This window comes from Chamaea fasciata, unplaced genomic scaffold (genome assembly GCF_029207755.1).
Source record: "Chamaea fasciata isolate MVZ Bird 193981 ecotype frontalis unplaced genomic scaffold, bChaFas1.0.hap1 SCAF_202, whole genome shotgun sequence".
Lineage (NCBI taxonomy): Eukaryota > Metazoa > Chordata > Aves > Passeriformes > Sylviidae > Chamaea > Chamaea fasciata.
This window is the reverse complement of record NW_027094287.1, coordinates 108,332-134,299: the sequence shown is the minus strand read 5'-3', so window position 1 is coordinate 134,299 and position 25,968 is coordinate 108,332. Positions and strand designations below refer to the sequence as shown.

The 25,968-nt window shown below is 59.2% G+C and overlaps 2 long non-coding RNA genes across 2 annotated transcripts; both read left to right on the top strand.

Moving 5' to 3' along the window:
- The first annotated feature begins 256 nt into the window (after positions 1-256).
- On the top strand, positions 257-2,198 carry LOC136304836 (uncharacterized). The gene is made up of 3 exons (XR_010724847.1): positions 257-924; positions 1,739-1,806; positions 2,083-2,198. It is a non-coding gene; the product is annotated as an uncharacterized lncRNA (long non-coding RNA).
- An 18,191-nt stretch (positions 2,199-20,389) lies between these two features.
- On the top strand, positions 20,390-24,252 carry LOC136304833 (uncharacterized). Its single transcript, XR_010724844.1, has 4 exons — positions 20,390-21,023; positions 22,187-22,409; positions 22,571-22,636; positions 23,671-24,252. It is a non-coding gene; the product is annotated as an uncharacterized lncRNA (long non-coding RNA).
- Positions 24,253-25,968: the final 1,716 nt, after the last annotated feature.

Below are 25,968 nucleotides of genomic sequence, written 5' to 3'. Positions count from 1 at the left end.
AACTGGCTGGCAGCTCACGACAGCACAAAGCTCTTCCAGTGACGCTGATTTCCTGTCCTTTCCAGGATTTACTCAACAGCTGCCGTAAAAGTACTTACACAAAGTCTCTTTCTGGGCGGAAAAGAGCAGGACAAGTCCTGAGGCTTCCCTTCTTCCACGGCCAAAGCTCTGCAGAGAGGCAGGGCCGGTCCCACCCGCACAGGGGCGTTTCCTGCAGGTGAGTGTTGCCGGGCCAAACTGATGGCAGCTGCTGAGGCCGGGGCTGCTTTTCTGGCCGGAGGCCTCGGTGCCCCCCCGTGCCGCCTGCAGTGTCCCTCGGTGTTTCCTGCAGGTGTCCCGGGTGCCCGGAGGCGCAGGGAGGAAGGAGGCCGGCAGCCCCAGCGGGGCCAGCAGCCCTGGGATGATGTGCAGGGGAGGAGCTGTGCCTGCGGGGCCCCGCCCGTGGCAGCGGCGGCCAAACGCAGGGCCCGGGGCCGGGCTCGGGGCTGGCACGGACACGGCCCCGGGGCTGCCGCGGCTCCTCGGCCAGGGGCTGCTCCCGCCGGGCACGGGGAGATGCTGCAGCCCGGACAGAGGCACCCACAGCCCAAGAGCTCCCCAGGGAACAGCTGGCATTGCCCGGGAACGGCGGCTCGGGCTGTCTGCAGAGGGGCTCAGACAGCAATTCCCACCTCCCGGAGCTCCCACACAGTTGCCAGGGATGTCCTGGCCACCCCAAATCCCCTCCCTTTCAGCCTGAGGACATCACCCATCGGCAGCATTAAAGCCAAGGTGCTCCTCCCTCACAGAAATTAAATCCAGAGCAACGGCCCTCGGAGATGCCTCAAAATCAAAGGTTTGAGTGGGATGGAGTTTCGTTTGGATGAAGTCTGGACTTTTCCAGGGAGCCAGCCGGAGTGCAGAAGTGATGGAAAGCTTTTGCAGGTGGGTCCCACTGGAGGTGTGCTGAAGGCAGGGATGGGCATCCCTTGCCTGAGGGAAAGGCACTTGCAGAGGCCACTGCTGGGGCTCGGAAAGGAGCTGAGCTCCTGCAGGGAGCTGTGTCCTCCCGAGGGCACAGGGGCTGCCTCAGCACAGGCCGGCCAGTGCCTTCTCCTGCTCTGAAACATCACCTGGAGCCCGAGCTCAGGGGGTGGCTGAATTCCAGGGAAATCTGACAGGTGACCCCCCAGGGGATGAGGGTTAGAATTAACCAAATCTATGGAATAGAAACCTATCCTGTCCCTATCCTGCTGAGCTTCCTTGGAAGCTCTGCTAGTTCCTGACACATCTGGCATTCAAGCAGCAGCTCTGCGTGGGAATATCCATGCTCTGTGAGGCACTGTGAGGTTATTGCAGCAGGAACTGAGCAGGGAATTCGGGGCCGTGGGTATAATTCATCTAAACTAGCAAAGGTGACAGTGAACCCCAAATCTGGGCACCACACAGAGAACAATCTTTGTGCTGCCCTGTCAGCTCAAGCCCCTGGGCTGGGAAGTTTTGGGAGTCAAACATATGGAATGATAAAAGTCACAGCAACTGGTGTCACCCCGAGGGACAGTCCAAGTCCCAGACAATTCCTCTGCAGTCCCCTGGGGGGGAAAACACCCTCTGTCTGCCAGGAGCCCTGACTCTGTTTCTCCTATCAGCTGTGTTGGGCTTTAAGAACTTGAAATAACTTTGAAGCCAAAGAAATCACCTTTTCCTTCTGGTTTGATTGTGTTTTTTTGTTGTTTTTTTTTTTTTTTTTTTCTTTCAGGTGCTGGACTTGCTTCTGTGGATGTGTGCTGAGCTCTGGCTGCAGGGGACTGTCAGGCCTGAATGGCTGTGAGTTTGTGTTCTTCTCGCTGGGGAAGCAGAAGTAATTATTAATTAGACTGCAGAAATGTTTTCAGAAACCTTTCCCCTTTCCTGCCCTTTGCTGGTGGATCTTCTCTTTCTGCCTTTGACTTTACAAAGCTGTTCCCTAATGTCAATTCCCCTGCCTGAATTCCTTGCAGCTCCTAGCTGGGAAAAACTGGGATGATGTCCTAGGGATGTTCTTAGGGGAGGACAGAGGTGAGATTTTTGCCTGTATTTTTCTAATATTTTCTAAAATTTCAGGGAGCTGCTCCTGCTCCTGCCCCTAATCCTGCTGCTGCTGCACAAGTGGAGCCTTGTCAGCGAAGACCTGCATCTGCAGGAGGCCCCGCAGGCCCTGGCTGGGAAGTGCCAAAACAAAGAAGTGATCAGTAAGTGCTGAACTGCTTCCAGGAGGGCATATTTTGTTGCAGCCGTTACAGACCAACCGTGTGGTGCTGGTGACTTTGTGTGAGTTGCTTTATTAAAGCCAATCGTTGGTAAGGGTTTTGAGCCTGCCTTGGAGAGCACTTGGAGCTCTGGGTGCCCTGGCTTTCCCCTAGGTGGCCCTGGGGGCGCCCCGGCTGTCCCCTAGGTGTCCCTGGGGTGCTCTGGCTGTCCCTGGGATGCCCTGCCTGTCCCCTAGGTGTCCCTTGGGGTCCACGGGCTGTCCACTAGGTGTCCCTTGGGGGGACCTGACTGTCCCTGGGATGCCCTGGCTGTCCCCTAGGTGTCCCTGGGGGTGCCCTGGCTGTCCCCTAGTTGTCCCTGGGGTGCCCTGGCTGTCTCTTAGGTGTCCCTGGGGGTGCCCTGGCTGTCCCCTAGGTGTCCCAGGGCTGCCCTGGCTGTCTTTTAGGTGTCCCTGGGGGGCCCTGGCTGTCCCCTAGGTGTCCTTGGGGTGCCTTGCTGTCCCCAAGGCGTCCCTGGGGTGCCCTGGCTGTCCCTGGGGGTCCCTGGGGTTGCCTTCCCTGTCCCCTAGGTGTCCCTGGGGTGCCCTGGCTGTCCCCTCGGTGTCCCTGGGGGTGCCCTGGGTGTCCCCTAGGTGTCCCTGGGGGTGCCCTGGGTGTCCCTGGGGTGCCCTGGGGGTGCCCTGGCTGTCCCCTAGGTGTCCCAGGGCTGCCCTGGCTGTCCCATAGGTGTCCCTGGGGGTGCCCTGGCTGTTCCTTAGGTGTCCCTGGGGGTGCCCTGGCTGTCCCTTAGGTGTCCCTGGGGGTTCCCTGGCTATCTGTGGGGTGCCGTGGCTGCCTCTGGGGTGCCCTTGATGTCCCCTAGGTGTCCCTGGGGTGCCCTGAGTGTCCCTGTGGGTGCCCTGGCTGTCCCCTAGGTGTCCCTGGGGTGCCCTGGCTGTCCTTTAGGTGTCCCTGGGGGTGCCCTGGCTGTCCCCTAGGTGTCCCTGCCTCGCTCGTATCCTCGACTCCGCCTCCGGCGCCATGGTGACTCCCCTCCCAGTCTGGACCGGTGTGGCCACACCCCCTCCCCTGGGGCCATTAGACCCATCCCAGTACAGAGCAGTAAGGCACCGTGTGCCCACCATGGACCCCCACACGCCTGCCAGTTCGTCCCAGTCCACTCCCCGTCCATCCCAGTTCTCTCTGATCACCCTCCCAGTGCTCCCAGTCCATCCCAGTCCCGCAGGTGCTGGTGCTTGTGGCTTGATCAGCTGGTGCCTGTCCGCAACGTGGAGCGGGTCAAATGAGGCCTCAGGGGGAGGGGGGGGCGGATTTTGGGGGGTCCTGGGGGTCCCGAGTTGTCCTGGAGGGGTTTGGGGGGTCTGCGGGGAGTCTCAAGGGGCTGCTGTGGGTGTTTTTCGGGGATCTTCGGGAGGTTTGGGCGGCCCATTTGAGGCATCAAAGGAACCTGAGGAGGGTTTTGCGGGCTCCTGGAGGTCGGGGGGGCCCTGGGGGTGGTTTGGGGGGCACTGGGGGGTTCCAGCCCGTGACCCCCCCCCGTTTTTGACCCCCCCCCCCCCCCCCGAGCTGTTTCGGTCTCATCGACGCCCTCCTGAAGCCCAAGGGGGGGTGGGCGCTGGGCCCCCCCCGCTGCCCCCTCCCCCTGCCACCCCCGCGACGCCCTGCAGGTGAGGGACCCCCAAAAACCCCTCCCCAGACCCCAAATTCACCCCTGGGACCCCAAAAAACCCCCAAAACCTCTCCCCGGACCCCAAATTCACCCCTGAGGCCCCAAAAAACCCCCAAACCCCTCCCCATGAACCCCAAATCCACCCCTGGGACCCCCCAAAACCTCCCCAGGACCCCAGATCCACCCCGGGACCCCCAAATCCATCCCTTGGACCCCCAAAAACCCCCAAATCCATCCCTGGGACCCCCCAAAACCTCCCTTCAAACCCCAAATTCACCCCTCGGACCTCCAGAATCCTTCCACAGGACCCCTCAGGGGTCGTTCCCCACGAAAAAGTGCGGGAAACGTGAGGGGAGAAAAAGGGCGGGAAACGTGAGGGGAGAAAAAGGGCGGGATCAAGTGGAGGGGATCAATGGAATTTTGGGGGGGGTCAGCGACGCTGAGGAAGGATCAATGGAATATTGGGGGGGCATCAATGACATTGGGGGGGTCAGTGACACTCGGGTGGGGATCAATGATGCTGTGGGGGGGTCGATATCAGCTCGAGGGGCGGCCATGGGTTTTTGGGGGGCCGCAACGCAGGCATCCGTGCTGGGTTTGGAGCGGGGGGGCCCCTTCAACCTCTGGGGGGGCCCTGGCTGTCCCCTGGCTGTACCTGGGGGTGCCCTGCCTGTCCCCTAGGTGTCCCTGGGGATGCCCTGGAGTCCCAGGGGGTGCCCTGGCTGTCCCTGGGGGTCCCTGGCTGTCCCCTATGTGTCCTTGGGGTGCCTTGCTGTCCCCAAGGCGTCCCTGGGGTGCCCTGGCTGTCCCCTAGGTGTCCCTGGGGGTGCCCTGGCTGTCCCTGGGGGTCCCTGGCTGTCCCATAGGTGTCCCTAGGGGTGCCTTGTCTGTCCCTGGGGGGGCCCTGGGTGTACCCTGGTGTCCCTGGGAGGGCCCTGGCTGTCCCCTAAGTGTCCCTGGGGGTGCCCTGGCTGTCCCCTAGGTGTCCCTGGGGGTGCCCAGGCTGTCCCGTAGGGGTCCCTGGGGGTACCCTGGCTGTCCCTGGGGTGCCGTGGCTGTCCCCTTGGTGTCCCTGGGGGTGACCTGCCTGTCCCCTAGGTGTCCCTGGAGGTGCCCTGGCTGTCCCCTTGGTGTCCCTGGGGGTGCCCTGGCTGTCCCATAGGTGTCCCTGGAGGTGCCCTGGCTGTCCCCTTGGTGTCCCTGGGGGTGCCCTGGGTGTCCTTGGGGTGCCCTAGCTGTCCCCTAGGTGTCCCTGGGGGTGCCCTGGCTATCCCCTTGGTGTCCCTGGGGTACCCTGGCTGTCCCTTAGATGTCCCTGGGGGTGCCCTGGCTGTCCCTTATGTGTCCTTGGGGGTGCCCAGGGTGTCCCTGGGGTGCCTTGCTGTCCCCTAGGTGTCCCTGGGGGTGCCCTGCCTGTCCCCGAGGTGTCCCTGGGGGTGCCCTGGCTGTCCTTGGGGTGCTCTGGCTGTCCCCTAGGTGTCCCTGGAGTGCCCTGACTGTCCCCTAGGTGTCCCTGGGGGTTCCCTGGCTGTCCCCTAGTTGTCCCTGGGGGAGCCCTGGCTGACCCTAGGGTGCCCTGCCTGTCCCCTAGGTGTCCCGGGGAGTGCCCTGGCTGTCACCTAGATGTCCCAGGGGGTCCCTGGCTGTCCCCTAGTTGTCCCTGGGGGAGCCCTGGCTGTCCCAAGGGTGCTCTGCCTGTCCCCTAGGTGTCCCTGGGAGTGCCCTGGCTGTCCCCTAGGTGTCCCTGGGGGTGCCCTGGGTGTCCCTCTGGGTGCCCTTGCTGTCCCCTAGGTGTCCCTGGGGTCCCCTGGGTGTCCCCGGGGGTGCCCTGGCTGTTCCTGTGGTGCCCTGGCTGTCTTCTAGGTGTCCCTGGGGGGCCCTGGCTGTCCCCTAGGTGTCCCTGGGGTTCCCTGGCTGTCCCTGGGGTGCCCAGGCTTTCCTATAGGTGTCCCTGGGGGTGCCCTGGCTGTCCCCTAGGTGTCCCAGGGCTGCCCTGGCTGTCCCATAGGTGTCCCTGGGGGTGCCCTGGCTGTTCCTTAGGTGTCCCTGGGGGTGCCCTGGCTGTCACTTAGGTGTCCCTGGGGGTTCCCTGGCTATCTGTGGGGTGCCGTGGCTGCCTCTGGGGTGCCCTTGATGTCCCCTAGGTGTCCCTGGGGTGCCCTGGCTGTCCTTTAGGTGTCCCTGGGGGTGCCCTGGCTGTCCCCTAGGTGTCCCTGCCTCGCTCGTATCCTCGACTCCGCCTCCGGCGCCATGGTGACTCCCCTCCCAGTCTGGACCGGTGTGGCCACACCCCCTCCCCTGGGGCCATTAGACCCATCCCAGTACAGAGCAGTAAGGCACCGTGTGCCCACCATGGACCCCCACACGCCTGCCAGTTCGTCCCAGTCCACTCCCCGTCCATCCCAGTTCTCTCTGATCACCCTCCCAGTGCTCCCAGTCCATCCCAGTCCCGCAGGTGCTGGTGCTTGTGGCTTGATCAGCTGGTGCCTGTCCGCAACGTGGAGCGGGTCAAATGAGGCCTCAGGGGGAGGGGGGGGGCGGATTTTGGGGGGTCCTGGGGGTCCCGAGTTGTCCTGGAGGGGTTTGGGGGGTCTGCGGGGAGTCTCAAGGGGCTGCTGTGGGTGTTTTTCGGGGATCTTCGGGAGGTTTGGGCGGCCCATTTGAGGCATCAAAGGAACCTGAGGAGGGTTTTGCGGGCTCCTGGAGGTCGGGGGGGCCCTGGGGGTGGTTTGGGGGGCACTGGGGGGTTCCAGCCCGTGACCCCCCCCCGTTTTTGACCCCCCCCCCCCCCCCCGAGCTGTTTCGGTCTCATCGACGCCCTCCTGAAGCCCAAGGGGGGGTGGGCGCTGGGCCCCCCCCGCTGCCCCCTCCCCCTGCCACCCCCGCGACGCCCTGCAGGTGAGGGACCCCCAAAAACCCCTCCCCAGACCCCAAATTCACCCCTGGGACCCCAAAAAACCCCCAAACCCCTCCCCATGAACCCCAAATCCACCCCTGGGACCCCCCAAAACCTCCCCAGGACCCCAGATCCACCCCGGGACCCCCAAATCCATCCCTTGGACCCCCAAAAACCCCCAAATCCATCCCTGGGACCCCCCAAAACCTCCCTTCAAACCCCAAATTCACCCCTCGGACCTCCAGAATCCTTCCACAGGACCCCTCAGGGGTCGTTCCCCACGAAAAAGTGCGGGAAACGTGAGGGGAGAAAAAGGGCGGGAAACGTGAGGGGAGAAAAAGGGCGGGATCAAGTGGAGGGGATCAATGGAATTTTGGGGGGGGTCAGCGACGCTGAGGAAGGATCAATGGAATATTGGGGGGGCATCAATGACATTGGGGGGGTCAGTGACACTCGGGTGGGGATCAATGATGCTGTGGGGGGGTCGATATCAGCTCGAGGGGCGGCCATGGGTTTTTGGGGGGCCGCAACGCAGGCATCCGTGCTGGGTTTGGAGCGGGGGGGCCCCTTCAACCTCTGGGGGGGCCCTGGCTGTCCCCTGGCTGTGCCTGGGGGTGCCCTGCCTGTCCCCTAGGTGTCCCTGGGGATGCCCTGGAGTCCCTGGAGGTGCCCTGGCTGTCCCTGGGGGTCCCTGGCTGTCCCCTAGGTGTCCCTGGGGTGCCCTGGCTTTCCCTGGGGTGCCCTGGCTGTCCCCTAGGTGTCCTTGGGGTGCCTTGCTGTCCCCAAGGCGTCCCTGGGGTGCCCTGGCTGTCCCCTAGGTGTCCCTGGGGGTGCCCTGGCTGTCCCTGGGGGTCCCTGGCTGTCCCATAGGTGTCCCTAGGGGTGCCTTGTCTGTCCCTGGGGGGGCCCTGGGTGTACCCTGGTGTCCCTGGGAGGGCCCTGGCTGTCCCCTAAGTGTCCCTGGGGGTGCCCTGGCTGTCCCCTAGGTGTCCCTGGGGGTGCCCAGGCTGTCCCGTAGGGGTCCCTGGGGGTACCCTGGCTGTCCCTGGGGTGCCGTGGCTGTCCCCTTGGTGTCCCTGGGGGTGACCTGCCTGTCCCCTAGGTGTCCCTGGAGGTGCCCTGGCTGTCCCCTTGGTGTCCCTGGGGGTGCCCTGGCTGTCCCATAGGTGTCCCTGGAGGTGCCCTGGCTGTCCCCTTGGTGTCCCTGGGGGTGCCCTGGGTGTCCTTGGGGTGCCCTAGCTGTCCCCTAGGTGTCCCTGGGGGTGCCCTGGCTGTCCCTTAGATGTCCCTGGGGGTGCCCTGGCTGTCCCTTATGTGTCCTTGGGGGTGCCCAGGGTGTCCCTGGGGTGCCTTGCTGTCCCCTAGGTGTCCCTGGGGGTGCCCTGCCTGTCCCCGAGGTGTCCCTGGGGGTGCCCTGGCTGTCCTTGGGGTGCTCTGGCTGTCCCCTAGGTGTCCCTGGAGTGCCCTGACTGTCCCCTAGGTGTCCCTGGGGGTTCCCTGGCTGTCCCCTAGTTGTCCCTGGGGGAGCCCTGGCTGACCCTAGGGTGCCCTGCCTGTCCCCTAGGTGTCCCTGGGAGTGCCCTGGCTGTCACCTAGGTGTCCCTGGGGGTCCCTGGCTGTCCCCTAGTTGTCCCTGGGGGAGCCCTGGCTGTCCCAAGGGTGCCCTGCCTGTCCCCTAGGTGTCCCTGGGAGTGCCCTGGCTGTCCCCTAGGTGTCCCTGGGGGTGCCCTGGGTGTCCCTCTGGGTGCCCTGGCTGTCCCCTAGGTGTCCCTGGGGTCCCCTGGGTGTCCCCGGGGGTGCCCTGGCTGTTCCTGTGGTGCCCTGGCTGTCTTCTAGGTGTCCCTGGGGGGCCCTGGCTGTCCCCTAGGTGTCCCTGGGGTTCCCTGGCTGTCCCTGGGGTGCCCAGGCTTTCCTATAGGTGTCCCTGGGGGTGCCCTGGCTGTCCCCTAGGTGTCCCAGGGCTGCCCTGGCTGTCCCATAGGTGTCCCTGGGGGTGCCCTGGCTGTTCCTTAGGTGTCCCTGGGGGTTCCCTGGCTATCTGTGGGGTGCCGTGGCTGCCTCTGGGGTTCCCTTGATGTCCCCTAGGTGTCCCTGGGGTGCCCTGAGTGTCCCTGGGGTGCCCTGGCTGTCCCCTAGGTGTCCTTGGGGTGCCTTGCTGTCCCCAAGGCGTCCCTGGGGTGCCCTGGCTGTCCCCTAGGTGTCCCTGGGGGGCCCTGGCTGTCCCCTAGGTGTCCTTGGGGTGCCTTGCTGTCCCCAAGGCGTCCCTGGGGTGCCCTGGCTGTCCCTGGGGGTCCCTGGGGTTGCCTTCCCTGTCCCCTAGGTGTCCCTGGGGTGCCCTGGCTGTCCCCTCGGTGTCCCTGGGGGTGCCCTGGGTGTCCCCTAGGTGTCCCTGGGGGTGCCCTGGGTGTCCCTGGGGTGCCCTGGGGGTGCCCTGGCTGTCCCCTAGGTGTCCCAGGGCTGCCCTGGCTGTCCCATAGGTGTCCCTGGGGGTGCCCTGGCTGTTCCTTAGGTGTCCCTGGGGGTGCCCTGGCTGTCCCCTAGGTGTCCCAGGGCTGCCCTGGCTGTCCCATAGGTGTCCCTGGGGGTGCCCTGGCTGTTCCTTAGGTGTCCCTGGGGGTTCCCTGGCTATCTGTGGGGTGCCGTGGCTGCCTCTGGGGTTCCCTTGATGTCCCCTAGGTGTCCCTGGGGTGCCCTGAGTGTCCCTGGGGTGCCCTGGCTGTCCCCTAGGTGTCCTTGGGGTGCCTTGCTGTCCCCAAGGCATCCCTGGGGTGCCCTGGCTGTCCCCTAGGTGTCCCTGGGGGTGCCCTGGCTGTCCCCTACTTGTCCCTGGGGTGCCCTGGCTGTCTCTTAGGTGTCCCGGGGGGTGCCCTGGCTGTCCCCTAGGTGTCCCAGGGCTGCCCTGGCTGTCTTTTAGGTGTCCCTGGGGGGCCCTGGCTGTCCCCTAGGTGTCCTTGGGGTGCCTTGCTGTCCCCAAGGCGTCCCTGGGGTGCCCTGGCTGTCCCTGGGGGTCCCTGGGGTTGCCTTCCCTGTCCCCTAGGTGTCCCTGGGGTGCCCTGGCTGTCCCCTCGGTGTCCCTGGGGGTGCCCTGGGTGTCCCCTAGGTGTCCCTGGGGGTGCCCTGGGTGTCCCTGGGGTGCCCTGGGGGTGCCCTGGCTGTCCCCGAGGTGTCCCAGGGCTGCCCTGGCTGTCCCATAGGTGTCCCTGGGGGTGCCCTGGCTGTTCCTTAGGTGTCCCTGGGGGTGCCCTGGCTGTCCCCTAGGTGTCCCAGGGCTGCCCTGGCTGTCCCATAGGTGTCCCTGGGGGTGCCCTGGCTGTTCCTTAGGTGTCCCTGGGGGTTCCCTGGCTATCTGTGGGGTGCCGTGGCTGCCTCTGGGGTTCCCTTGATGTCCCCTAGGTGTCCCTGGGGTGCCCTGAGTGTCCCTGGGGTGCCCTGGCTGTCCCCTAGGTGTCCTTTGGGTGCCTTGCTGTCCCCAAGGCGTCCCTGGGGTGCCCTGGCTGTCCCCTAGGTGTCCCTGGGGGTGCCCTGGCTGTCCCCTACTTGTCCCTGGGGTGCCCTGGCTGTCTCTTAGGTGTCCCGGGGGGTGCCCTGGCTGTCCCCTAGGTGTCCCAGGGCTGCCCTGGCTGTCTTTTAGGTGTCCCTGGGGGGCCCTGGCTGTCCCCTAGGTGTCCTTGGGGTGCCTTGCTGTCCCCAAGGCGTCCCTGGGGTGCCCTGGCTGTCCCTGGGGGTCCCTGGGGTTGCCTTCCCTGTCCCCTAGGTGTCCCAGGGCTGCCCTGGCTGTCTTTTAGGTGTCCCTGGGGGGCCCTGGCTTTCCCCTAGGTGTCCTTGGGGTGCCTTGCTGTCCCCAAGGCGTCCCTGGGGTGCCCTGGCTGTCCCTGGGGGTCCCTGGGGTTGCCTTCCCTGTCCCCTAGGTGTCCCTGGGGTGCCCTGGCTGTCCCCTCGGTGTCCCTGGGGGTGCCCTGGGTGTCCCTGGGGTGCTCTGGGGGTGCCCTGGCTGTCCCCTAGGTGTCCCAGGGCTGCCCTGGCTGTCCCATAGGTGTCCCTGGGGGTGCCCTGGCTGTTCCTTAGGTGTCCCTGGGGGTGCCCTGGCTATCCCCTAGGTGTCCCAGGGCTGCCCTGGCTGTCCCATAGGTGTCCCTGGAGGTGCCCTGGCTGTTCCTTAGGTGTCCCTGGGGGTGCCCTGGCTGTCCCTTAGGTGTCCCTGGGGGTTCCCTGGCTATCTGTGGGGTGCCGTGGCTGCCTCTGGGGTGCCCTTGATGTCCCCTAGGTGTCCCTGGGGTGCCCTGAGTGTCCCTGTGGGTGCCCTGGCTGTCCCCTAGGTGTCCCTGGGGTGCCCTGGCTGTCCTTTAGGTGTCCCTGGGGGTGCCCTGGCTGTCCTTGGGGTGCTCTGGCTGTCCCCTAGGTGTCCCTGGAGTGCCCTGACTGTCCTTTAGGTGTCCCTGGGGGTTCCCTTGCTGTCCCCTAGTTGTCCCTGGGGGAGCCCTGGCTGACCCTAGGGTGCCCTGCCTGTCCCCTAGGTGTCCCTGGGAGTGCCCTGGCTGTCACCTAGGTGTCCCTGGGGGAGCCCTGGCTGTCCCAAGGGTGCCCTGCCTGTCCCCTAGGTGTCCCTGGGAGTGCCCTGGCTGTCCCCTAGGTGTCCCTGGGGGTGCCCTGGGTGTCCCTCTGGGTGCCCTGGCTGTCCCCTAGGTGTCCCTGGGGTTCCCTGGCTGTCCCTGGAGTGCCCAGGCTTTCCTATAGGTGTCCCTGGGGGTGCCCTGGCTGTCCCCTAGGTGTCCCAGGGCTGCCCTGGCTGTCCCTTAGGTGTCCCTGGGGGTGCCCTGGCTGTTCCTTAGGTGTCCCTGGGGGTGCCCTGGCTGTCCCTTAGGTGTCCCTGGGGGTTCCCTGGCTATCTGTGGGGTGCCGTGGCTGCCTCTGGGGTGCCCTTGATGTCCCCTAGGTGTCCCTGGGGTGCCCTGAGTGTCCCTGTGGGTGCCCTGGCTGTCCCCTAGGTGTCCCTGGGGGTGCCCTGGCTGTCCTTTAGGTGTCCCTGGGGGTGCCCTGGCTGTCCCCTAGGTGTCCCTGCCTCGCTCGTATCATCGACTCCGCCTCCGGCGCCATGGTGACTCCCCTCCCAGTCTGGACCGGTGTGGCCACACCCCCTCCCCTGGGGCCATTAGACCCATCCCAGTACAGAGCAGTAAGGCACCGTGTGCCCACCATGGACCCCCACACGCCTGCCAGTTCGTCCCAGTCCACTCCCCGTCCATCCCAGTTCTCTCTGATCACCCTCCCAGTGCTCCCAGTCCATCCCAGTCCCGCAGGTGCTGGTGCTTGTGGCTTGATCAGCTGGTGCCTGTCCGCAACGTGGAGCGGGTCAAATGAGGCCTCAGGGGGAGGGGGGGGCGGATTTTGGGGGGTCCTGGGGGTCCCGAGTTGTCCTGGAGGGGTTTGGGGGGTCTGCGGGGAGTCTCAAGGGGCTGCTGTGGGTGTTTTTCGGGGATCTTCGGGAGGTTTGGGCGGCCCATTTGAGGCATCAAAGGAACCTGAGGAGGGTTTTGCGGGCTCCTGGAGGTCGGGGGGGCCCTGGGGGTGGTTTGGGGGGCACTGGGGGGTTCCAGCCCGTGACCCCCCCCCGTTTTTGACCCCCCCCCCCCCCGAGCTGTTTCGGTCTCATCGACGCCCTCCTGAAGCCCAAGGGGGGGTGGGCGCTGGGCCCCCCCTGCTGCCCCCTCCCCTGCCACCCCCGCGACGCCCTGCAGGTGAGGGACCCCCAAAAACCCCTCCCCAGACCCCAAATTCACCCCTGGGACCCCGAAAAACCCCCAAAACCTCTCCCCGGACCCCAAATTCACCCCTGAGGCCCCAAAAAACCCCCAAACCCCTCCCCATGAAATCCAAATCCACCCCTGGGACCCCCCAAAACCTCCCCAGGACCCCAGATCCACACCGGGACCCCCCAAATCCATCCCTTGGACCCCCAAAAACCCCCAAATCCATCCCTGGGACCCCCCAAAACCTCCCTCCAAACCCCAAATTCACCCCTCGGACCTCCAGAATCCTTCCACAGGACCCCTCAGGGGTCGTTCCCCACGAAAAAGTGCGGCAAACGTGAGGGGAGAAAAAGGGCGGGAAACGTGAGGGGAGAAAAAGGGCGGGAAACGTGAGGGGAGAAAAAGGGCGGGATCAAGTGGGGAGATCAGTGGAATATTGGGGGGGGCAGTGACGCTGAGGGAAGATCAATGGAATATTGGGGGGGCATCAATGACATTGGGGGGGTCAGTGACACTCGGGTGGGGATCAATGATGCTGTGGGGGGGTCGATATCAGAGGTTATCAGAGGAAATCGCCGCCGCCGTCCTCCCGTGCCCAGAGCCCCGGCAGGACCCCAGCGCAGCTCCGGCTGCAGGCGGAGCAGGAGCGGCTCCTGCCGCCCGCAGCGATCCCGGTCCCGATCCCGACCGCAACGCCAGCTTGGGCCTCAGGCCCCGAGACCCACAACCCGCCCGCCGGGGGGGGCCGCACCTCTCGGGAGCCGCAGCCGACACTGACAGGACCCGAACCAGAACGCCCGCTCCCATTCCCGGCCCCGCCTGGCTCCGCGCAGGGCCGCGAGCAACCTCGGCTCGGTTCGGCTCGGCTCAGCTGCGAGGGGCGGGGCGGGGTCGCGGGCGATGGTCCCGCCCCCAAGCCGGGGCGTGCTCGGGGCGGAGCCGGGGCGGGCTCGGAGCGGAGCCGGGGCGGGCTCGGGCCGGATCCGGGGCGGGCTCGGGGCGGATCCGGGGCGGATCCGGGGCGGGCTCGGGGCGGAGCCGAGGCGGGCTCGGGGCGGAGCCGGGGCGGGCTCTGGGCGGAGCCGGGGCGGGCTCGGGGCGGAGCCGGGGCGGAGCCGGGGCGGGCTCGGGGTGGGCTCGGGGCGGAGCAGGGGCAGAGCCGGGGCGGGCTCGGGGCGGGGCCGGGGCGGAGCCGGGGCTCTGTGAGGCGGGGCCGGAGGCAGCCGGGGCCGGGCAGTACCGGGGGCGCGGCTTCAGGGGCGCGGGGCGGGTCCCAAGTGCAGGGCGCCGGGACCCCACCGGGGCGTTCCTCACCGAGCCCATAGAGCAGCAGCTACTTCCGCCACCCTTTTGAATCCCCGCGATTGGCGGGCTCGCTGAGGCATCGGCAGTGCTGATTGGACAGCGGGCCCCGGGAACCGCCCCCGCCCCCCGGCCCGCGCTGAGGGCCCGGGGCCTCCGCCCTCAGACCGGCTCCGGCTCCAACCCGGCCCGGGCTCTGCTCCGGTCCCCCCGGCCCGCCCTGAGGGCCCGGGGGCTCTGCGCCGAGACCGGCCTTGCCCCTCCCCGCCTCGCCCTGTAGTAGATTTCTGTTTGGTTTGTGGGAAGAAACAGGTGTGAGAAGTGAGATTTGTGCTGGAGAGGTGCTGCTGGGAAGAAAGGATGGAGTAAATCTGCTCCAAGGATGTGCGATGAAGAATTCAGGGTCAGAGGTGGGCAGTATTTATAAACTGTCTCCATATTTCCCTGTATCTCTGGGTGTTTGGATTGAGCCTGGGATTGTCAGCTATGTTATAAACAAGCCAACCCGGCTACTGAACTCCCAATGAACGTTTGGAAACCCTTGCACAGAAAGACAAGGTAGTAATGATTCCAAAGGAGAAAATGTAAATGAAGGGTAACGATTGCTGGGAAATTTCCTTAGGAATTGTGAACCTCACACAAACGGAATTTAGGAGGTGGAATCCCAGTTTCAGCCTTGGGCACGTGCAGGAGAAGAGGGATCCTTATTCACAGCAAGGAAAGCCCGGTGCCCCAGCGTGTCAGTGCACACAGTGCAATGTCCAGGAAATGAGCGGCAGGGACTGGCAGCAGCTGCAGGTGAGAGCTGTCACAGGCTGATTGAGGGGACAGAGCAGCCCCAGGTGAGAGCTGTCACACTGATGAGGGGACAGAGCAGCCCCAGGTGAGAGCTGTCACACTGATGAGGGGACAGGTGTAAGCTGTAAAGGATAACGAGGGGGCGGGTCCTGCCAGCACTGCTTTAAGAGGGGAGCCCGAGCTCAGTTTGGCACGGAGCTGCGGGAGGAGAGGGGTTTATGCTGGGCTCCCAGGTGAGGCTCATGGAAGGATGGTGAGTTCATCTCACAGGGGCTGGGGGAGGCCTTGGGCGTGGAACATTACTTCAGGAGGTGCTGAGGGACAAACCTTTGTGCCGAGCAGCAGCAGCACAAAAGGTTGAAATAAGTTTTGGTTTGGCATGTAGTGATGGGATTGGCGTCTATGGTGTGCTAGTGTTATCTAAAGGTTTAAACTTTAATGTTTATTTTTAAAGCTTTAAGTTAATGAATTGATATAGGTTGCAAGACATGGGCTTTTTCCTTTTTATTTGGCTAGCGGGAGGTCTTTAACTTTGGGGGCGCTCTGGGTATATGTTCTGGAGTATTATTGAGGGGATTGGACGTGGGGTTGTTTTTATTATATTCAGTAGTTTGACTGGGGGTGATAAGAGTTGGCTTTTTTTGCTGGAATTTTTTTGGGGTTGTCTGTTTGAAAATTTATGTATTTATGCAGTTAAGTGTAGTGGTGTTTCCGGTGTAACTCTTCAGCTTATGTTATTGTTTGTGTGTTTGAGGTGGTCCACTTGTCTTACGCCCTGACCGATTGGCCAACAGATCTGCTGAGATCATACATCGATGTTTGTTTTATTTCTTGTAGCCGAATAAGAGACAGCAGCCCGGTGACAGCAGGAAATTCCCAGAGGGCGAGGCGGCCTTCTGTGGCACCCGACGTGGATTCTCATCCCCAGACGTCCAAGAGATAAGTGGAGGGTTCAGAGCCACAGAGGGGATGAAAGTGGAGTGCTGGGTCAGGACTTGTCAGGAGGGGTTTTTGAGTCAGGTTTGGAGATAGGGATGTCCAAGATGTGCCAATTGAGAGTACAGGTGTACCAGCCCGACCCAAACCTGAAGGAGTAGCCCTAAAGACATGCCCGTTTCCCTGAGTGCGGGTACAGGCAGGAGCCCTTATGCAGGACAATGCCAGAAGGCCTGGCTGCGAGGTGTAGGGCTCTAAAGAAGTTGGGTTTAGAAGGGGGGAGGTGTAGCCACACACACAGAGGCTGAGGTAAAGGACTCAAGGACTAGAGGACACACGGTGAAAACCAGGGGAACAGGCTAGGATACAAGTCAGAGTACAGGTGTAGCGGCCCTCACAGCACTGCTACCAGCACACTTCCCCTGAGAGCAGGTGCAGGCAGCAGCCCTAGTGCAGGAACACACCAGAAGCTCTGACCTGTGCAGACACTGTCAGGCTAGGGCCAGGCAGGAAGCGATAGTGGGGAGCAGGATCCAGCAGGGCTGGGGATAACGGGGGTTTCCCGCCCCACCCACCCTGGGATTCCCTGTCTCTCCGCAGCCGGTGGAAGTGCTCCTGATTTCCCTCTCGAGGCGGCGGTTGGTAAGGCTTCGTGCCTTTTGCCACCGCAAAGAGTTCGGCTCTGTCAGCCTCTGCCCTGTCTCAGGGCCACGTTTAGGGTAGGCAGGGAACAACTGTGGATGTACCTGTCCTGCGTGCGGGACAGCTCTTGGGACCCTAACGGTGCAGAGCGTCCCCGGCTGCAAGGTCTAGGGCTCTGAAGAAGCAGGGTTCAGAAGGGGGGAGGTTACAGTGATGCACACAGAGGCTGAGGTAAAGGACTCAAGGACTAGAGAACACACAGTGAAAATCAGGGGTACAGGCTAGGATACAAGTCAGAGTACAGGTATCCCGGTCCTCACAGTGCTGCTTCCAACACTGTTTCCCTGAGAGCAGGTGCAGGCAGCAATCCTAATGGCAAGGCAATGCCAGAAGTCCTGAGAGGTGCAGGCAGTAACCCTAAGCTAGGGCCAGGCAGGAAGTGACAGTGGTGGGGCAGAGTCCACAGGGTTGAGGTTCACCGGGGATGTCCACCCTGCGTTCCTGTCCTGCTCTAACCGGGGATGCTCACAGCCCTAATGGAGGCCACGGTGGGTGGGCTCGGTGCCAGTAATGCCTCTAAGGCTTTGGCGCTGCGAGCGTCGGCCTCCGAGCTCAGCTGAAGCACACACGGGGCCCGAGGACCCGGTCCTGCTTAAGAGACGGTGAGTAGCAGAGCTGCTGGTTTTTGGCTGATGTGCAGCTAAGATTATGCTTTGATGTTTGGTTTTCTTTATTGTAGCTGACTAGGAGACAGCAGGCAAGTGACGGGAGGAATTTCCCAGAGGCATAGGCGGCCTTCTTTGGGACCCAGCGTGGATTCACCTCCCCAGACATCTGAGAGATAAGTGGCGGGCTCGGAACTAGGGAGAGGATGAAAGCGGGGTGCCAGGGCAGGGGTCAGCGGGAGGGATTTTTTGAGTCGGGTTTGGAGATGGGGATGTCCCAGATGTGACCCCTTAGGCTACAATAAGGGAAAGTCTCATTCTGGATCACAGTGCTGAGGTGTGCAGGGCAGAGCAGTCCCAGGGTGTGTTGTGTCTGTTGTGCACTTTGTGTCTTTTGGGTGTCTTGTCTTTTCCTTTAGTCTTTTCAGGCGCCTGTCAAAACCTCTGGCATCAGTCTTAGCATTTCTGATCTCTGTGCTCCTCAGCCAGGTGCCTTTGTCTCAGCTGCTCGGACACTCATCAGAATCCATCTCTCTTCACAAGCATCCAGTCCGATGCCTTTTCAGGTCTTGTTCTGAGCTGTACTGACAGCCGTGCACCGCCCTGATCCATTCCGGCGGGTTAGGTCTTGTGAGAATGCAAAGACAGGTCGAGGATTCTGACCGTAGGGTTCTCGGGCATCCATCTCTGCATTTCTTGGGATAAGTCATCCCGATGGCATCTTGTTCCTGCAGGGTTCTCTGAGCCTGGCCAGCTCACCTTCCTTCTCACCTCGGTCATCTCATTCCGAGTTCTCTGGACCCTCAGGGTCATTCTTCTTGCCCAGAGTTTTCTGTCCCTGTTGCGTCCCCTCGTTTGTCCTGTGCTGTGTCACGGGTGTTGGTGTGTGTTTGGCCGGGAGCTGCTCTGCCTTGATGCTCAGTCTGGGTGTAGGGGTACGAGGGTAATAGTGCCGGGGGCTTGAAATTTGTGATGTGGGGTGTAGTTAGACTGTAGAGGGTATTCCTAGATTGCCACAAGATGTGTGGAGCTGTCAAGGTATCCTGCAGCACTCTGACTTTTGTCCGAACTTTCTTTCAGATGCAGAGGGATGAAATCTGTGGCAGAGCCCCCCAGTCTGGGTGAGGGGCTCCCCTGAGAAGGTCAGTCACTGTTTTGATTTGCAGGGGAGGTGTAAATGATGGCTGTGTTACATCTCTGTTCTTTGTCTTTATTTTTAGGTGGTAAAGCCGGATCTCAGCAGTCAAGCTGACGTGGGCGAGGTGAGCAGCGATGGGTGGACAGAAGCAGTTGCTATTGTTCAAGCCTCACTCGCTGGTGCAACTCTAAGCCTCCGTTATTGTGTGTTTTAGGGAGTCCACTCGCAGGAGGCCGAGCTCCCCTCTCACCAACCGGACGACAGACCCGGGTCACCTCACCCGTGAGCCCTCCGGGAGCATTCCAGGAGTCTGTGATGGAGCCTTGATCTTCTCCTTGTGAAGGCCCCATCCAGGTAGTCTTGGATAACGGGCGAGGAGTTGAGGTGAGTCAGGGAGGAGAAGGAGGGATGGTCCCCTCAAGTTCCAGCGCTGCCACGTCACCTTGTCTGCTCTTTACCCAGGCAGACCCTGCGACGCCGGCGTTGGCCTCTGAGCGCAGCTGAAGCACGGGGCCGAGGACACGGGCAAGCTTAGGAGACAGTGAGTAGCAGAATTGTCGGGTTTTGGGTGATGGGCTGCCAAGATTATGCTTTGATGTTTGGTTTTCTTTATTGTAGCTGTGTAGGAGACAACAGCCCAGCAACAGCAGGAATTTCCCTGAGGGAGAGGCGGCCTTCTTTGCCACCCAGCGTGGATTCACCTCCCTAGACGTCCGAGAGATAAGTGGAGGGCTCGGAGCCAGGGAGGGCTTGAAAGCGGGGTGTGGGATCAGGGGCCACCGGGAGGGATTTTTTGAGTCATTTTTGGTGACAGGGATGTCCAAGAAGTGACCGCTTAGGCTACAGAAAGTCTCATTCTGGATCAGAGTGCCGAGGTGTGCCGGGCAGAGCAGTCCTGGTGTGTGTTGTGTCACTTGTCTGTTGTGCACTCTGTCTGTTTGGTGTCTTGTCTTTTCCTTTTGTCCTTTGAGGGGCCTATCAAAACCCCTGGCATCAGTCTTAGCATTTCTGATCTCTGTGCTCCTCAGCCAGGTGCCTTTGTCTCAGCTGCTCGGACACTCATCAGAATCCATCTCTCTTCACAAGCATCCAGTCCGATGCCTTTTCAGGTCTTGTTCTGAGCTGTACTGACAGCCGTGCACCGCCCTGATCCATTCCGGCGGGTTAGGTCTTGTGAGAATGCAAAGGCAGGTCGAGGATTCTGACCGTAGGATTCTCGGGCATCCATCTCTGCATTTCTTGGGATAAGTCATCCCGATGGCATCTTGTTCCTGCAGGGTTCTCTGAGCCTGGCCAGCTCACCTTCCTTCTCACCTCGGTCATCTCATTCCGAGTTCTCTGGACCCTCAGGGTCATTCTTCTTGCCCAGAGTTTTCTGTCCCTGTTGTGTCCCCTCGTTTGTCCTGTGCTGTGTCACGGGTGTTGGTGTGTGTTTGGCCGGGAGCTGCTCTGCCTTGATGCTCAGTCTGGGTGTAGGGGTAATAGGATAATAGTGCTGGGGGCTTGAAATTTGTGATGTGGAGTGTAGCAGGGCTGTCGAGGGTATTCCTAGATTGCCACAAGATATGTGGAGCTGTCAAGGTATCCTGCCGCACTCTGACTGTTGTTCTGACTTTCTTTCAGATGCAGGTGGATGAAATCTGTGGCAGAGCCCCCCATCCTGGGTGAGGGGGCTCCCCTGAGAAGGTCGGTCACTGTTTTGATTTGCAGGGGAGGTGTAAATGGTGGCCGTGTTACAGCTCTGTTCTTTGTCTTTATTTTTAGACCAGACCCTGCGACGCCGGCGTTGGCCTCTGAGCGCAGCTGAAGCACAGGGCCGAGGACACAGGCAAGCTTAGGAGACTGTGAGTAGCAGAATTGCTGGTTTCTGGCTGATGTGCTGCTAAGAGCACAGGGTCACGTTTAGTTCTCTTTATTGTAGCTGACGAGGAGACACCAGCCTGGTCACAGCAGGAATTTCCCCGAGGGAGAGGCAGCCTTCTTTGGGACCCGGCGTGGATGCACCTCCCCAGACATCTGAGAGATAAGTGGAGAGCTCAGAGCCGTAGAGGGCATGAAAGAAGAGCGTGGGGTCACTAGCAAGGTTTTTTGAGTCAGGTTTGAAGACAGGGATGTCTAAGCTGTGACCCCTTAGGTTTCATCCAGGGAGAGTCTCATTCTGGATCACAGTGCCGAGGTGTGCAGGGCAGAGCAGTCCTGGTGTGTGTTGTGTCTGTTGTGCACTCTGTGTCTTGGGTGTCTTGTGTGTGCTGTCTTTTCCCTTAGCCCTTCAGGGGCCTGTCAAAACCTCTGGCATCAGTCTTAGCATTTCTGATCTCTGTGCTCCTCAGCCAGGTGCCTTTGTCTCAGCTGCTCGGACACTCATCAGAATCCATCTCTCTTCACAAGCATCCAGTCCGATGCCTTTTCAGGTCTTGTTCTGAGCTGTATTGACAGCCGTGCACCGCCCTGATCCATTCGGCGGGTTAGGTCTTGTGAGAATGCAAAGACAGGTCGAGGATTCTGACCGTAGGGTTCTCGGGCATCCATCTCTGCATTTCTTGGGATAAGTCATCCCGATGGCATCTTGTTCCTGCAGGGTTCTCTGAGCCTGGCCAGCTCACCTTCCATCTTACCTCGGTCATCTCATTCCGAGTTCTCTGGACCCTCAGGGTCATTCTTCTTGCCAGAGTTTTCTATCCCTGTTGTGTCCCCTCGTTTGTCCTGTGCTGTGTCACGGGTGTTGGTGTGTGTTTGGCCTGGAGCTGCTCTGCCTTGATGCTCAGTCTGGGTGTGGGGGTAATAGGATAATAGTGCTGGGGGCTTGAAATTTGTGATGTGGGGTGTAGTTAGACTGTAGAGGGTATTCCTAGATTGCCACAAGATGTGTGGAGCTGTCAAGGTATCCTGCAGCACTCTGACTTTTGTCCCAACTTTCTTTCAGATGCAGAGGGATGAAATCCGTGGCAGAGCCCCCCATCCTGGGTGAGGGGCTCCCCTGAGAAGATCGATCGCTATTCAAGGTGAGAGTCACATATTTCACATTTTTTGGCACTCCAGTGCAGGCCACCTGCATTTACAGCTTGAAACAGGTGAGTCCCTTGGTAACCCCTGGGCAGCAGCTGGAGCCTGCTCCGGGCTGGGCTGAGGGAGCAAACACTTGTGGCTGACACAGCTCCACACTGGGGGTACTTGGGAAAACACCTGCCTTGTCCTGGATTGTTTTTTTTTTTGAGCTTTTGACAAGGTTTTAGTCATCACCTTGGTAAAAATAAATGGTAAGGACTGAAAACATGAGAGACTGGCAGGTTATATGCACGAAAGACAACTTTTTTTTTCTTAAATATTTGTGCAACCTATATCTTAATTTTGAGACTCTTTTTTGGTCAACTTTATTGTAAAACCCCCTTATTTTCAAGTTAGCTGCTTCAATAATGAATTTGTTTTACAAATACCCGCTAATGTCCGAAGGTTAAAGCACTAACACCAACATCCCACCTCTTTTATTTTTGCAGCAAAATTTTATCTTTACTAAACTTGAAACTTGATGTTTTTGCAGGTAGTAAGTTAAAGAAGGTGTTTATCTGCCCATCACTGATAGTCAGGGTCATGAAGAAATTGCTCTAGTGTTCTAAAATAAATGCAGATTTTTAGGCCTCTCCCATTCTCTCTGACTAGCAGCATGTGAATTGATTTTTGATCTCCTTTCTGTTGGTGTCTGTGGGTTTTAAGCGGCATGGAGAAGGTGTCTGTGGACATGGCACCCAGGGAATGGTGCTGGGAAGGGCAGGATGGAAAGGAGCTGCTCAGGAATCCAGAGCAGCAGTGGAGTGGGAGCTGGTGCTGCTGCCTCAGTCACACCCTCCTGGACAGTCTGTGCAGTGATAATATTCCTACTTTCCTTCCTGAACCTGGGGTTGGAGGAGAACATGAGTCTTGGCATTGTTGGAAAGGGGAACTCCAGGGAAAAACTGCTGTTTGTGTCCTCAGAGAGCAGTGGGAAGAGCCTGGGAGAAATCCTGGCTGGCTGAGGGATCCTTGTGTCCCCTCAGGAATAAATCCCTGCGTCTCCTCAGACCTGCTGGTTTGCAGTAGAGTTTGGGCACCTTTCGCTGCAGCTGTGGTTCTTAATAACTGGAAGTCCATGGATTGCTGGGCGATTCCCATAAGTTCTCCTATTTTGTAGGAGCTGCACGGTGAGGTCAGCATTCTGATGGAGGCCCTGGCACAGCTGCCAAGGGCAAGGAACGTGGAGCATCCCGGGGCTTCTCCCACCCGAGTTTCTCCCGGAGCGTGCTGCGTGTCGTGCCGGATGTTTAACCCGGGTTTGGGGTGTTCTCCTGCAGTCCCAGCTCTGACTGCTGCCCCCGAGCCCCGGCCTTGCTCGGTCCCAGCACTGAACCTGGCAGGTGGGTGTGCTTTTCCAGCCCTTTAATCCCACGGGCAATCCCAGATTCCCGGAGCTCCCCGAGGCACAGCCTGGCCTCCCTCCCTGGGAGCTGCATTTCAGTCTGCCTGGACCAAGGCCATCCTGTTTGAGACTTTATTCCTGTTGCTTTTCTTCTTCCAGGTTGTGGGCAAAAAGGAGAGAGCCAGTAGGAAGTGAAGCCACTGGAAGGCCTTATCCCAGTCCAAGGTTGGATAGGAGTAACTGGACCTGTTGAATTCCCACTTCCCTTTAAATTAGAGCAGAGGAAGCAGATTTTAAATCATCATTCCATGAACTTTCACCAACTTCATGTCTCTTGCAAAAGTTTTCAATGTTAGAAATTCCTGAGCTTGTTTTCCAGGCAAGCTTGGATTTAGATGTTATTCCTTCCTTTTATTTGAAGGAATAACTCTGATTTTCTCTCTGATTTTAGTAAGGGAATATTTATTTATTCCAATTTTCCATCCTAATTGGAATTTTTGCACCTTGTAGAGCACATTTCCAAGGAAATTTACCCAATTAATGTTGGTAAATCAGGAATTGTCCAGCACCATCTCCACAAAATTCTGTGAATTCCCAAGAAAACGTTGAAGTATTTATTTGCCATGATTCATCTCTTTGTAAAGTTCAATTTACTGCATTTTTAATTACATAAATGCCATTAAAACCTGAATCCAGGCCTAGCTGCTGTTCCTTGGACACAGGGGGCTGGTTCTTTCCTACCTTGGCACATTTGGGTGTTTGTCCAAAATGAGCTTCCCACTAAAATAGAATTTGTTTCCAAGCAAAAGTGGGAATTGTCTAGAAAACCTTCTGTTCTGGGGGGCACTGGGTTTGTTTCCCTTATTGCTGCATAATTGAGGAAAGCCATGGTGCTTTTTTAGGCAGTGGCAGGAGGTGAAAGCTGCATTTATTTAATTTTGTATTTTATTTCTTGTTATTTTTGTATTTTTATGCTCTTTTGTTGTGGTTTCTCATGTTGCGTTTTGTGGTTTTTCAAAGACTTTTTCTTCCGTTTTTTAATTTTTATATTTTTTTCTTTAGCTATTTATTTACTTGTTAAAACTACTTTTAGTTTTTTATTTTAATTTTTTGTTTAAATTTTTTTTCCACTTTTTTGTTACTTTGAAATTTTTTTCTTTTGGTATTTTAATTTTATTTATTATTTTCTATAGTTTTGGTTTATTTTTTCATGTTTTCTTTGTTCCTTTTTTTTTTCCCCATACTCTTTCTTCCCCCAGGCGCCTGGGGGTTTGGCTGTTGGCAAGAAAGATGAGAAATGACCTCCGTGCCCGCTGGACGTCGGGATGTCATAGAGAGCGCAGTTGGCAAAAGCTCTGTATTTTCTGCTCCATAAAACTCCTGAAGGGAGAAAGCTGTGACCACCGTGGTGCCGTTTTTTCCTTCCCAGCCCCGACCAGGTCTCCTCCTACCCGTGCACAGTGTTACCAGCAGCAGCCTGCTGTCCAGGCTGTCGAGGCGTATTTCAGAGGGGGCAATAAAAACAAAGTAGACGTTTTATTTTGAACTCTCCGACCCTGCTTGTTTATTAGCAAAGAACTCCAAAACAAAGCGAACAAAAAAAGAAAACCCACAAACTAAACTCCCCCGCAACCCACCAAAAGAAAACCATAGAGAAAGAGAAAACATGCCCATATTATTTGAATAAAGATTAAAACTTTACCCCTTAGAAAACCAGGCTCATTTAATTCAAATTAATTGTGTTTCTGATGTGTTAGGTTAATGAATTCATCTAGTGTAAAATATCGTTTAAAATATAAACAAACGAATTAAAAAATAATGAAAAAGAAAAATAACAAAAAGTATAGGATATGAAAAATAATATAAATAATAAATACACAATATATTATTACATACTACACGTTTTATAAATATATATAATATACATAATATAAACATCTATAATGTACATAATCATGATATTTAAATGAAATGTATTATTATTTATAACATTACATAATAAATAATAAATTATTTTATATATAACTTTCTATACTTAATATATATAATAAATATAATAGTATAATAAACATAATACATGATGTATAATGTACATAATATAAAAGCTGAATTGTAATGATTAATGTAAATATCAGAATCACAAAGATAAAAAATATTGAAATAGAGCCTGAACGAAAGGCTTTTTTGTTTCGGTCTGGTTGCTGGCAGGGTTCTCGCAGGTGTGCTCGGGGGTCTTTTGGGCCATTTATTCCGGAGGCTGTTCGCCAGGGCATTTCTGGGCACGTTCGTTTATGGCTCCGCTCCGCGCCGCCGCGCGGCAGTGCTGCCACCCTGTGGGCAGAGAGCGGTAGTGCAGCTTCCCCCCCGCCCGGCCCGCCCGATCTGTGCGGCAATGCTGCCACCGTGTGGGCAAACAGCGGTAGTGCAGCTGTCCCTCCCGCCCGTCCCGCCTGATCTGTGCGGCAATGCTGCCATCGTGTGGGCAAAGAGCGGTAGTGCAGCTGTCCCTCCCGCCCGTCCCGCCTGATCTGTGCGGCAATGCTGCCACCCTGTGGGCAAAGAGCGGTAGTGCAGCTGTCCCCCATGACCGTCCCGCTGGAGCCGTGCGGCAGTGCTGCCACCCTGTGGGCAAAGAGCGGTAGTGCAGCTGTCCCCCCCCGCCCGTCCCCGACGCGCGTGGCAGCCCCGCATTGTGAGCTCGGGGGCGGCGCTGCCGCCCGCCCGCCCGCCCGCAGCTCGGGGCCGAAAGGGAGGGAAAAAGGCAAGGAGCCCGGGCGCGTGGCAGCCGGCTGCCTGCGCGCGCCACCCGGACCCCGGAGCCGTCCGGGCGCGATTTTCCGCGGCGTTTGCGGGTGTGCGGGCACGGGATGGGGGCGCAGCGGCGCCGCGGGCGGCAGTCCATTGAGTCAGGCGCTTGTGTGAGCGGCCGAGGGGGCATTTTAGTGGGTTCCACTACCAAGATGGCGGCGAGACGCGAGGCGCCTGACCTTCTAAAAAGGGCGGCCAAAAGGGCGGGAAAAATAAGGACCCTATAGGTGTTTATGCAGCTGCCTGCACAAAACCCCGACTACGGCGCCGCCCGGGGGCAATTTTCCGCGGCGTTTCCAGGTGTGGGGACACGGGCCGTGTGCTCAGTCGCGCCGCGTCCGCGTTCAGATTCGTTGATTTAGTCAGGCGTCTGCGTAAACACCTGACGGAGGCCTATGCCGAGCCACAAAGAACATGGCGGCCGGGACGGAAGTGGCCTCAGGAGCAACCAAGATGGCGGCAAGGGAAAGCGGAAGTCACACGTCGCCCCTCACAAAATGGCGCCGAAGCGCGAGGCGCCCGACCTTCCAAAAAAGGCGGCCAAAAGGGCGGGAAAAAATAAGGACCCTGTAGGCATTTAGCCAGACGCCTGCACAAAAACCCCGACTACGGCGCTGCCCGGGCGCAATTTTCCGCGGCGTTTCCAGGTGTGCCGACACGGGCCGTGTGCTCAGTCGCGACGCGCTTGCGTTCGGATTCGTGGATTTAGTCAGGCGTCTGTGTAAACACCTGGCGGAGGCCTATGCCGA